Raw genomic sequence first — 10,618 nt, 5'->3', positions numbered from 1 at the left:
TTTACAGTGAATATAGATGAGTTTCAGAAGTACATTGAAGCACTCAAAGTGGAGTTTGCTTAACGAAGTCAAGACTTCCAAATTCATGGACCCATATTTTCATACCTCATCAAGCCTGACTTGCTTGATCACCCAATTAAATCTGGATCTTTTTAGGTGGATGGATATTGACGATTTTGAAATGCAGCATGTTGAATTTAAGACATCAGAATTATGGACATCAAAATTTGCCAAATTGCGGAAATCTCTGGAAGGAAACTGCTTAGAAAAGTCAGCTGCTATTCTCAACTGCTGGACATCCCTCCCTGAAGCATTCATCTGTTTGAAGAAAGTTGCATTTGCTCTACTTTCAGCTTTTGGTTCAACTTGTACTTGTGAACAGATTTTCTTTCACATGAAAGCTGTTGTAAGTCCACAAAGAAGTCGCCTAACACCTGAACACTCAGAAGCCTATGTGAAGCTGAAAGTGACCAAATATGTACCTGATATTGAACAACTAACCAAAAGCATGCAAGAACAAGGCTCACATTAATTGAGATACAGATTAATTACATTCAAATGAAGTTTTTATGTTCAATTTCTTTAATTAAACATTAATATAATAAATTCAAGATCAAATTTATTTGTTTAATAGTAGTTTCATATATACGAGTACTTATATAATATATAAAAATATGGTAGAGCAGGTAGACTTATAGGAATATAGGTTGTTGGCATGCTGAATGAATTAGAAATCCTACTTTGGCACACTATTATCAAAAGGTTGCCGCCCCCTGGTGTAGAGTATGAGAATCAGGTAATAGATATATATGCTGTAGATAGAGTATGATAATCAGGTACTAGATATGATCCAGAGTATGAGAATCAGGTAATAGATGTATATGCTGTAGATAGTGTATGAGAATCAGGTACTAGATATTGTGTAGAGTATGAGAATTGGGTACTAGATATGGTGTAGAGTATGAGAACTGGGTACTAGATATGGTGTAGAGTATGAGAATGGGTACTAGATATGGTGTAGAGTATGATAATCAGGTAATAGATGTATATTGTAGATAGAGTATGATAATCAGGTAATAGATATTGTGTAGAGTATGAGAACTGGGTACTAGATATGGTGTAGAGTATGAGAACTGGGTACTAGATATGGTGTAGAGTATGAGAATGGGTACTAGATATGGTGTAGAGTATGATAATCAGGTAATAGATGTATATTGTAGATAGAGTATGATAATCAGGTAATCGATATGGTGTAGAGTATGAGAACTGGGTAATAGATATGGTGTAGAGTATGAGAACTGGGTACTAGATATGGTGTAGAGTATGATAATCAGGTAATAGATGTATATTGTAGATAGAGTATGATAATCAGGTAATAGATATGGTGTAGAGTATGAGAACTGGGTACTAGATATGGTGTAGAGTATGAGAACTGGGTACTAGATATGGTGTAGAGTATGAGAACTGGGTACTAGATATGGTGTAGAGTATGAGAATGGGTACTAGATATGGTGTAGAGTATGATAATCAGGTAATAGATGTATATTGTAGATAGAGTATGATAATCAGGTAATAGATATGGTGTAGAGTATGAGAACTGGGTACTAGATATGGTGTAGAGTATGAGAACTGGGTACTAGATATGGTGTAGAGTATGAGAACTGGGTACTAGATATGGTGTAGAGTATGAGAACTGGGTACTAGATATGGTGTAGAGTATGAGAATGGGTACTAGATATGGTGTAGAGTATGATAATCAGGTAATAGATGTATATTGTAGATAGAGTATGATAATCAGGTAATAGATATGGTGTAGAGTATGAGAACTGGGTAATAGATATGGTGTAGAGTATGAGAACTGGGTACTAGATATGGTGTAGAGTATGAGAACTGGGTACTAGATATGGTGTAGAGTATGAGAACTGGGTACTAGATATGGTGTAGAGTATGAGAATGGGTACTAGATATGGTGTAGAGTATGATAATCAGGTAATAGATGTATATTGTAGATAGAGTATGATAATCAGGTAATAGATATGGTGTAGAGTATGAGAACTGGGTACTAGATATGGTGTAGAGTATGAGAACTGGGTACTAGATATGGTGTAGAGTATGAGAACTGGGTACTAGATATGGTGTAGAGTATGAGAACTGGGTACTAGATATGGTGTAGAGTATGAGAACTGGGTACTAGATATGGTGTAGAGTATGAGAATGGGTACTAGATATGGTGTAGAGTATGATAATCAGGTAATAGATGTATATTGTAGATAGAGTATGATAATCAGGTAATAGATATGGTGTAGAGTATGAGAACTGGGTAATAGATATGGTGTAGAGTATGAGAACTGGGTACTAGATATGGTGTAGAGTATGAGAACTGGGTAATAGATATGGTGTAGAGTATGAGAACTGGGTAATAGATATGGTGTAGAGTATGAGAACTGGGTACTAGATATGGTGTAGAGTATGAGAATTGGGTACTAGATATGGTGTAGAGTATGAGAATCAGGTAATAGATGTATATTGTAGATAGAGTATGAGAATCGGGTACTAGATATATATTGTAGATAGAGTATGAGAACTGGGTACTAGATTTATATCCTGTAGATAGAGTATGAGAAACAGGTCCTACGTGATGATCTGACAGTGACTGCTTAGGAGTCATGTTCTGGTGACCTTTGAATTAGACAGTGGAAATGCTGTTTTCAGAATCAGATTGTTCAGAAGGCATTGATGCTTCATCTTATTGGCTAGTAAAATAAGTGATTATGGTAATAACATAGATCTTCATTCAGGACAGTGGAGATCTTATTTTAATTGGATTGGTTAAATATGCTGTTTTGGTGGGATATAAAACTAACTTTAACAATGTGACACTTACCTGCCACTAATGCATTTCTTACTTTTGGGAACACAAAGTCCCATATTCAAGTTGCACCATTCTACAGAATTCTGTCTTTTTATTGCTACAAGTGTATGGAAGCTTCTAGAACTAAGAAAACAACCAGCTCCAGTCCGATGCATGCATTCTGTTCTGTTTACTATCCTCTTTACTTAGTCACACGGGGAGAAGGAAATATTTGCAGTAGTGGCAGGTAACTATTGCATCAGTTAAATTAGTTTTCCCTCCCCGAACCCCAGCAAAAAAATCCCCAAAGAAACAAAAAGGGTACATACTAATAGGAGTCGTATATTACCTGCCAATATATTGCATTGCTGAATTTTTCAGGTATGACGGAGGCTGAAGGCCTAAAAAAAACCACTGGTACAACACTGACCCACATGTGCTGTTTTACAATTTGGTCAGATGAAAAAAATGCCTTCACTTTGGTGTGCCAAGATAGCAGGTATAATTAAATAGTAGTATGAGACCTCCAGAATGTGGCTCTCATCTCAGTATCCCAAGAGGTCTTACTTCAAGGGCTTTAATTCTCATAAAAGATAGGCCCTTCTCAGTGAGGGTCTAATAAGCTCTCAGTATCTACCTGGAAATAGATGACCAGTGTGTCAGCTGAAAGATCAGCCTGCGTTGAGGTCAGGACAGGGAAATCTATGGCACTATAAATGGGAAGGAAGACCACTTTCCATACAGATTAATGGCAAAGATAGGAAAGGGGTGAATGTTGATCTCATAGCCATTCCTAGTTGGACAAGGGCAAACTTTCTATCAGCAGCAGGATATACTTGCAGCATACTTGGGGTGTGTGGGTGTGACCCCCCCCCATTATAAATAATTGGTCAAGTGATGACAGTTTGATGGAAGAGACCTCGTCAGCTTTATTGTCTTTATTGATAGAGCCAACATGCTACCCTTCCTTGATAGGAAGGCCTATTTCACCTGTGACTGTCACACCACCCTTGCAAGGATACTGTTCCTCACTCACGAGGATGTGGAAGCACAACTTACTCTCAGGTGTTCCTCCTCATGCAAGAGGAATCCAGGATCAGTCCCTCACCAGCACTGATATTTAAAGGTCACCGGCCACCTATATTGTACAAACGTGTGATATTATTACAGTTATAAACAAAACGCATTGGTTATGTATGCACACCATAAAAATGTTTAATTTGACTTAAAACTCCTATTTATAAAATGAAAAAATTATTCGGCAATCTCCGTAAACAATCGGTAGTTCCCGTGTGCCAAAACTGGATATGACGTACATTTATCCCTTCTATTCAGCCTAGCCATTCATGTGCTTAATTTCCCCAAGTAAATGTCTATGTGATATAGCGTACGATCGTGCTTTTGTACAGCAAATATGGTGCACTATGTTGCATACGGATGTAACCAAAAGAGTGATGATGGGAAAAAGCGTTCTTTATTTTTCAGAAAAACCATGTTTACCAGAAAAAAGTGTATTTAATCTGTGGGATCGAATAGGGGAGGGGATGGGAAAGTTGTATCATTTATGCCGGATTATAGTGAATTTGGTTCAAAGACATTTTGGCCCAACTTGAAATATAATTCGGCCAAACTTAACAATAGTTTGTACGTTCTTTTTCTTGAACAAAAAAGTAGATCCTATGTAAGATAGGTTTTAGGAAAAAAACAACTAAATTTAAACAAACTACTTTGATATTCTTTGAAAGAAAATAATCATACTTCGTAACGAACATATTTATGAGAGAAAACACAAACTGACATATCTTGCTTGTTCTAATTAAAATATTTATATACATTTTTTATGCTAACAAATATATGCATCTGCACAACGACATTCTCTATTTAAGTCTTCTGGTCAAATTATCAATAATCAGTATCACCCGATTGCTTGAAGGCACCTGCCATTAAGCATGATAAGTTACTTATTGCAAACTGACCCAGACTATTGTATCCAGGTTAACTACAAGTCGGTATCTCGCAAATAATAAAAAAAATAATTATTTTAAAATACATTCAATGTGAGTGCAAATGATAATCTTTTTGCTAGCATGGGTTACAAAAGTATTATTAAAGCAAGTTATTATTGTGTATAATATTTGCCCTGCAAACATCAATTATGATTACATGTGGCAAACAAATAGAAGCCCGGTTGATAAACACAACTGGCATGGAGCAACAAATTCATTGTTTAAGCTTACCGACAGGATATCAAATACATAGGTTATTTTATTACAATGCAAACCAACCCCATAAACTTGACTTTGGTATCTTTTTAGTGTGCCGATTTTTTCTTCTCAAGTCGGCCGACAAAAGGAAGTCAAGTTTGGTTCCTTTGGATCCTTTAAGTGTGCCGATTTCTTTTATATTTTTTTTTTTATAAAGCCTGCCGTCACAGGGAAGCCAGCATTGATTCTTGATTCTTTTTACCTGTATTAACGGGAATTTTCAAAATAAATTGAAACAGTGGAACAGTTTTGAAAGCGACACAATCTAGTGCGTCGTGCACACATACTGATATAAGGCTGAACAGTAAATTAGTTTTCATTAGTTTCAGCTAGAATATTCACTATCCACAGTTTATAGTGTTTTATTTTTCGACAAGAAGAAGCATGTACTTCGTCTTGTAGGGATAAGTGTACGTCATTTCCAGTTGCGTCCTCTATGTGGGAAATCGTAACTAAGGGGAAGTAACAGCGTTGTATACTTCTATTTTGAGTAATTAAATTATTATTTCTTATTTACACTTGATAAATTTTTTTTTGTTTTTTTTGTGCGAGTATAACTATTTTTAATCATGTAATGCAAATCTGATATAAATAGGAAAATGTTGGAGTATGGCCGGTGACCTTTAACTTATCATCAGGAACCCTTGTGGCATTTTAGACTTCTGAATGCCAGTCTGAGAATATTTCTGCCCCACAGGGGAATTATTCTTTCCCACAAGGGGATAGGATCCAGACCGTTCCAGTCATAACAAGGAAAATGGACCTTTCTTCTTCCCTTATCAATACAGCAATCTTCCACCATGTCTCAAACCTAATCAGGTACAAACAACAGTACATGTGCAACCTGTGCATGCTAAGTGGCATGGCTGTCACACTGGGCTTCTTTATGCCCACACTTTCCCACTGTTTGGAACATTTTGTTCTGAAAAAGAAACATGTGTTCATAATAAACAAAACCTTGAGCTAAAACTGGGTAGAAAATATTCATCTCAGCACCAGTATTATGAAGGTGAATACAATTTACTATAGCATTGCCTTAACTAGCAAACCCCTCGTATTAACAAATGAAAATAAAATTAACAATTAATTAGTAACACTGAACATGGAGACTAATACTTGAACAAAACAAAATTAGTCGGATTGTCAAAATTATGTTTAAAACCAATATCATACATGATTTTTGTCAAGGAAATTACTACCTATCTACTCACATGCTACACATCAAAGAAAAGACAGTAAACAGGATGTGGGCAGTGACACATGTATCAGACTGGGACTTTTCTATGTTCTAGAACATTCCATATTAATAAGAGGAAGGAAGCATGTGGAATCGTTTAACTCAACATGGGACTTTATGTCATGGAAAGTTGAAAAATTAAACAGCAGCAGGTAATGTATTAGTGCTATTTAATTGCTGCTTTCCAGTAATATGTAAAAATACCAGTATCTATCAAATAATCAATTTACAGTTGCACTGTTCTGATTAGTCACATTTTAAAATTTAAGCAGTACATTTTGTTCCAGTTATAGGAACAAATAAAACATAGTAAAGAGCAGAAAGGCTTGTGCTGGTTATATATGACAGGAATGCAGTTATAAAAAAAGTCCTGGACCTTGGATCACCATAATTTTTAGACCCTGATAAACCACAACAGTGAATGAAATATCATGCACAACTTTATTTATCTTGAACACTACAATCATGTGGGGTATAGTTCAAACACTATCTTAATGCCCAATGTAACACATGTTTGCGGTGTATTTGCCACATGCTCTGAGATAGTTAAAACCTCATGAAAACTTTATGAAGAATGGCCAGTATGGTTATTATAGATGTAAAGAGTAGACTGAACAAAATATATAGCTCTACTCTTCCAGTAATTGGTTTTTAGCTCATCTATTTTTTGCCTAACTAGTGGCCAACAAAAATGTTGATTGGCCTTCACAAAAATACATATAACAAACCAACTACTGGCACCCATAAAAACTGGCTCTATCCAACAAAAATTACAATGCACTAATGAATCAAAAAGGTTTAAAATATCATAAAACTGAGAAGAAGAAAAAAATCAACATAAAAAGACATTTCTTTTATACATATTTCCATTATCTTTTAGTAATACTGGGTGGCTACCAATATTGAAAAGTGCCATAGTTTTATTATCTCTTTTAGGAATTAAACAACATAATTTTGCATAAATGGCAAAGTTTCATAGCCTCTCAAATTCTATGTGATTAATGCTAGATCCCTATTTTGGGAGTTAAAAATGTTTCTTCAATAGTACTTACCCGATTATAATACATCAGAAGACCATCACTGCCTCACAAATACAGCCCTCTAAAGCTAAAAAGGTTGATATCTCTTGGCGATTTTTAGCAACAAAAGCTCAAATCAATGTCTGCATGCCAAGATGGAAGCCAGACAAGAGTTGTCTCCCATTGAAATGATAACGTGACACCACATTAATCATCAGTTACTTCTGGGGATGTGCCCACTCTTTCAGGTATGTAACAATATGACCCAACTGCCAACAATATGACAGATGACAAATATTCAGGTATACCAGTGAACTTTATTGAGATATAAGCAACACAATCATTATCAAATATGCAAAAATGGCAATCTTTAAGAAAAATATAGAAAATATCTGAAACTCATTAAAAGCTACAGCTGATTGGTTATGATGAACCAATCATCAATCTTCAAATTCCAACAGATCCCCAAACTAACACTGGGGTAAAACAATTATCAGCAGGGATCTTTTGGACAAGTGGACCAATACATGATCCATGGCCACACTGAGTAGACCCAAAAGGTGAATAAATTCAATTCCACAGGAATGGAAGACAAAACTGAGATGATCTTGATGCCACATTCTTAAGGAACAAACAGTTTTAAGAGATTTTGAAATCCATTAGGACAGAATGACTTAAGATTCATCCTTGTTGACAAAAAAACCAAGGCAAAATAAGAGTTAAACGGATTTCATGGTACAAAATATTGTACACCTAATGCTTTGAAAAAAATGCCATCCAGGTATTTTTTGTCATGGAAATTAGGCAATTTAATAATGAAGTATGGTTTAGGGCCTGGTAATTACCCTACCCTTTTCAAAGACCATGAATTATCAGGACTGTAAATTATGCAATTGTGTGTATGTGGACAGAACTATGGAGGCAGGAGTTGAAAGACTTCTTCAACAGATGTGCAGAAGGCTATCTTCCCTATTGTCAGACTGACAAAGAAAGACGATGCCTATCAGTGCATGTCTTCCAGATTCAAAGTATGTGGTGATGAAGTCTCCTGCAAAGGTAAGGACAATCCATCCATATCAGGACATGGTTGATCTCCAGACATTCACTCTGTCATCGAAGGTTTGAGATGGGTACTGGGTGTCTAGAAATGGGAAGCTGCTATAGCTAGTACTGGATCATGAAGGAGTCTAGATCAGCAAAGCCAATGCCATTCCACAATGTATGTAGGTCTAGCATGGGATATTTTTGGGGAAAGACTATTCTGAATCTGGTACTGGTTATACTGGGGCAACTGGGTAAGAACTGGTGTAACTAGCAGGACACTATCTGCATCTCAAGCCTTTGACTGAGTATATCTTGAAGACAGATCACCACACTCAATCATGGTGGTACAAGGTAAAGGGCATGAGATTGTGCTGGAACTAATGTGGACATGTTCTGGGTCAGCCAAAGTCTGATCAATTGTCACCATGGCCAGCAAAGCAGTCTGCATATGGTGACTGGTCCAAGCGGGCCAAAGTACCATGCCAGTACTGGTCTAGGAGTCTGTTAATTACTGACTTTACTGACCTACTCTCTGGTTATGATGTGTGGGTTGGGGATGGGACAGCTTGGCTGTAAAAGGTGTGTGTGTGTGGGGGAAGCATCTTCAAAACTGGTGATGTTTCCTCTTTGGATTACTCACAATGCTGCCAACCAAGCTGGCATCAACAGCAATGCTGATTTGATTCCAATCCTTGTGGGAGTGTTTCTTTGCTCAATAATAAGCCTAGGTCAATAAAATTGCCATAGCAATCACCGATCTCACTTCAAACCAGTGAGAACCATTGTTAGTGATGCCTGTAATTACAAAAAACAATGGAATGTACAGGTGAAATCAAATGACATCCTAAGCTTGCAGCAAAGAGGATGCTAAGAAATGCAACACACCAGAAAATGCCACAGAAATCATCTTATTACCAGAAATAAATAAACATTTGCTGGATACAAGTTACAAAAAAAGGTAGAGTATTGAGATGTACTACAAGTGCTATAGACCAAAAGACTGGTGATTGAAATGGTTCTGATCAATTAGATTATTATACAGCATAGTTAGACAACTCAAAGCAAAACTTTCATCTGCAATGATGACAAAACAAGAATTAGTAAGAAAACACATGGAGTATACTTCACCTGTGACAAGAAAACTTGGATCACTCAAACTGGTTAAAAGGCATAAAATGAAAGGTATTTGTGAGATCTGTTGTAAAAGTATCCTGACCAGGTACAAGAAGTGGTAACTGACTTGTAATCCCTAAATGGAGAGAACAAGGCTGACTGTCAGTAGGTGATTTCTTTTAGCACTTTTGCTTCTAAAACAAGATATAAAATGTGGTGAATATCTTTCATAGATTGGGACGGCTGGATTTGTGAGATAGTTGGTGTTCTAAGAATGTATTATGATTAGGCAATGACAAACAACCATAACATTGAGTACAGGAAAAAATGACATGGAAACTTAAGTGCTTGTAAAACACATCCTCCCATTTCCCTGCTCTTTTCCACCTCCCCATAAACCAGTGATGCTTGAAGTAAGAACAGACCAAGGGGCCAACACAATTTGCAACAGTTTCTAAGTTATTGGTACAACCCAGTAGTTTCACTAAAACCTTCATCTGAGACTTGGGTCAGTGGTTACGCTTGTAAAATCTTATAATACGAAAGTTATTTTAATTTTATGCAGACCCCACAGACAGCAAATGATGTTTTAAAACCAGTGTGCATCTACTGACCATAACTGCATCTCAAGGACTGAAGTCTCAATCTAGAATGGCATCAAAAGAGCTGCACCATATGGTACAGAGAATACATACACACAATTGGGCAGATCACATAATCACAGACATGAGAATAATGAACCTGGCAGATATATTTGTTCTGTTTCAGTCACAGATTAGCATAACAAAGCAGTGTAGCATACTGTTTCACGGGTCTGGCTACACCTATAATGCCAGATTTTGACAGTACATACTCAAGTAATATTTACATGCAAATTAGGTGAAATAAATTGTACTTGAACTCAAGGAGGTGTGAAAAACTACAAGTGTAAAAAACCTGAAACTCTGAACTGTTTTCATCTTTCAAGTGATCCTTTCTGAGATTTTCGGAATGGCAGAATAAGAAACGGAAAAGTAGGCCAAAGCAGCATTCCAGCTATGTAGGTATACCTCATCCATTCTTTTTTGGTACAATGCTTTTCTGGATGGCA

The sequence above is a fragment of the Sinohyriopsis cumingii genome, chromosome 18, assembly GCF_028554795.1.
Source record: "Sinohyriopsis cumingii isolate HCF-2022 chromosome 18, ASM2855479v2, whole genome shotgun sequence".
NCBI classification, from domain to species: Eukaryota; Metazoa; Mollusca; class Bivalvia; order Unionida; family Unionidae; genus Sinohyriopsis; species Sinohyriopsis cumingii.
The sequence above is the reverse complement of the archived record's forward strand: the minus strand, read 5'-3'. Positions refer to the sequence as shown.